This window comes from Otolemur garnettii, unplaced genomic scaffold (assembly GCF_000181295.1).
Source record: "Otolemur garnettii isolate 467f Iridium unplaced genomic scaffold, OtoGar3 scaffold00254, whole genome shotgun sequence".
NCBI lineage: Eukaryota > Metazoa > Chordata > Mammalia > Primates > Galagidae > Otolemur > Otolemur garnettii.
The window spans coordinates 1,465,197-1,468,758 of NW_003852649.1; the positions used below are offsets into that span (position 1 = coordinate 1,465,197).

General features: G+C 36.4%; 1 pseudogene; it reads left to right on the forward strand.

Moving 5' to 3' along the window:
• The first annotated feature begins 342 nt into the window (after positions 1-342).
• LOC100962847 lies at positions 343-979 on the forward strand (annotated as a pseudogene).
• Positions 980-3,562: the final 2,583 nt, after the last annotated feature.

The following is a 3,562-nucleotide window of genomic DNA, read 5'->3' on the forward strand; positions in this document are numbered from 1 at the left end:
TACTTATCCCTCAAAGAGACTCTCTAGTGAATCTATATATGAAAAAAATTATATATAAGAGCTTATCATCCCATTCTCCAAAGTCAAATTTTTATAGAGACGGAATCCTAAGAATATATCTATGATATTTATGTGAAGTATAGAGTGTGTTCTGTGTCTCTCATCCAACAGAAGCTCCTTTAAGCAAGTCTTTGTTTCCATTTCTGTGTCTGCAACTTCATTGTATATAAAGGTAGTCACTGAGAGTTGATAAAGGCTTGTCCAGAGTGGACCTGTGTGGCCCCACTATGTGTTGGGCCTGGGTACCTGCTGCCTGAGTAGGTACGATTGCCCAGGTCTGGAATGCAGGGCAGAGGTCTACAGCAGCTGCAAGGACTCATCACGCCTAAAGCACCAAAGGGAAAAGGTACAGGATGGGGGGAATGGGGGAAGGTCATCCATCCATACAGTAGAAAAGCTTACAAGAGAGGCCCACAAACAAGAAAAAAGGGACAAATTGAAGAATGAAAAGGCCTTATATCTTAACCTTATCAGTGAAAAACTTCAGTGGTTTCAAAATCATCTTGATCCCCCCAAAGTGAGATATTCAAAGAGAGATGCTTGTGAAATAATTGAATGGTATTTAAATCGATTCAGCAGTGAGCTAGAGCAGATCGAGTTACATAGCAGCATCAAAGACAGGCAGGAAAGGCGGCAGTACTCCCAGAGACAGTCATCAAGCAGATGGTGGCAGGAGTATGAAGGTTACGGCCTTGAAATTCCAGAGATTGTGAATGTGAGTAATCTTAAAACTTTACGGGGATGGAATTTTGATCTGAAGAAACTGCCAAACATTAAAATGAGAAAAATTTGTGCTAATGATGCACTTCCCAAGATGCATGGGAAGAAAACTATTCTAACTGCAGGTGAGGATTTGGGGGATCTGGCAATAAGAGATGAATCAAGTGACTCTGATGAGGAAATGACTGAGGGAGACTAATTGCCTGGACTTGAACAGAGATTATTTGAGATCTTCAAGTTATACTCCCTGATTATGATACATAGTCATCCAGATCCAAGAATTTGCTATTTCACTCATTCAATTACTTGATGAGAGTCCCATTTGCAGTTTCAAAAATGATGTTTAGATTTTTATTTAAAAATGAAGATTGCTTTTCATTTACATTAAATTGCTAAATTATAAGTGATTCCCAAAAACTATTTAATCTGAATTTTGGGAGTGGAACACTGTGAGGACAAAATCATTTTAATTTTTTTCCTCATGTGCATTCAGGATTATGTAATCTCCCATTTGGGGAAATGACAGGAACCTGTTTGCCGAAAGCTTCCTGTGGCTCCTTCCTGAGCAACAATGATAGCTAGTCTTTCAGTAATAACATCACACAGATTCTCCTTTTAAACATTAGGCCTATTTTCTTTTATTATGAAATAGGAGAAAATGTGATATGGAATTTGTCTACACAGATGGATTGTGATATGGAATTTGTCTACTTGGATGGATCTGTTCCCATTTTTATTATTATTATTATTATTATTTGCAGTTTTTGGCTGGGGCTGGATTTGAACCCTCCATCTCTGGTATATGGGGCAGTGGCCTACTCCTTTGAGCCATAGGCACCGCCCATGATCTGTTCCCTTTTGACAAAGGTGATAAATAATTTCAAGTTAACTTCTTTTGATTGTATATTATTTTATGCTTTCTTTTTGTACAGTGTGATTAGTTGTGTTTCCGCAAATAAAACCTAAGATTAGACAATCAATGATTTTAATTCCATTATCTGTTCTTCCAAGAGTTAGGTTGACATTTAACTCAATATTTAGAGTATCATAGAAAACAGACACTGTAGAATTGTGTTCTCTGAAAAACTTGTTAAATGCAAGTATCCTTTAGTCTGTTTTTTAAAGGGTGCAGCGCAAAGGGTTCAAGGAAACAGTAAAGTGTTGTGAGGTTAACTAAATATAACTACATCTTGGTAACAGTTTACTTAAAATGTACTGTTTTACTTTTGAAACTTAAAAATAAAATTATTTCCATAAAAAAGGTTTGTCCAGAGAACTGAAGCCTACCAACCAGGCTTTCATGGAAATTGAATGAAGATTGTCTATCCGTCCCCTTCTAATTAGAAATATTAAGACAATAATTTTTTTATCTGAGAAAAGGAAAAAATTTCTGATATAAACTTTTGTTTGAGCCAGATCCCAGAGGAACAGAATTAGAAGAACCTAAAAGTTATAAGAAGGAGAAGGCATGAGGCAAAAAAAAAAGCAGTAATTTTTTAATATACTTTATATATACTTATATAAATTTATACAAACGTCACTAAAGAAAAATACTTTCAGTTGCACTGAAGGTATTGGAAGGAGTCTGAGTCCTCAGAAGATTCCAAAAACTCACTACTTAGACAAAGTATATAAACCTCCAAACCTTTCACCTAAGAGGATATGTATGAAAACATGTTCAACATCATTGGCCATTATGGAAATCCAAATCACTGCATACTTATCACAGTGGCTAAAATAAAAAATACTGACAATACCAAGTGCTAGCAAGGATGTGGAGAAACTGAGTCATTCATACTTTGCTGGTGGTGATAGGAAAAAAGTATCAATCAACTACTCTGGAAAACAATTTCCAAATTTCTTGAAAAATTAAACCTGTAACTACTCTATGACCCAGAAGTTAAACTCTCAGGCAGTCACTCCAGGCAAACACAAATTTATTATGTTCACATACAATGCACGTGAATGTTTATAACAGTTTTATTCCTAAGAGCCAAAAAATGAAAACAGCCCAAATGTCTTTGAGGGGGAGAATAATTAAACAATGGTCCATCTATGCCATGGAATCTACTCAGCAATTTAAAAAGATTAAACTGTTGAGACATACAACAATTTCTTGGATGACTCTCTAAGGAATTATGCTAAATGAAAAAAACCAAGCCCAAAAGGTTCCAGGTAGTGAATCCATTCATAGAACATTCTCCAGATGACAGAACATCACAAATGGAGCGCAGATTTGTTGTGGCTGACAAAGACTGAGGACTGGGGAGGAGGAAGGGGTGGCAGGATTGAGTCAGGAGGAAAGTGGATGTGGCTCTACACGGACAATGTGGGGCATCGTTATTGCAATGCAATGTCCTGTAATTTGGCTGTTTCAGTATCTCTCATGTAATATTGCATTAGTATCACAGTTGTATATGAAGTTACCATCGGGAGAATCTGAGTAGATGGAATACCTAACCTCTATCACTTCTTACAACTGCATGTGAATCTATAATTACCTAAAAATAAAAAGTCTTATTTAAAAATGCAAAAGTCTGAGGTTTTTCCCAGCCAGATTAGCAAAGAAAAAAAAAAAAGTCCTCATTGAGCACCAAATGTAGGTGAAAATGACAAGAAAGCAAAGTCTTCATTTTTCTAAGAAGACTTGTAACTGGACAGCCCTGCTAGAGACCAATTGAACAAGACAGAGTAGGTTTTCAAATATGCACAGCCTGTGGCATTCAATTCCTGGGTATAAAAACAAAAACTTCTAGTAGAAATAGGACTTGTAACAGCCCAA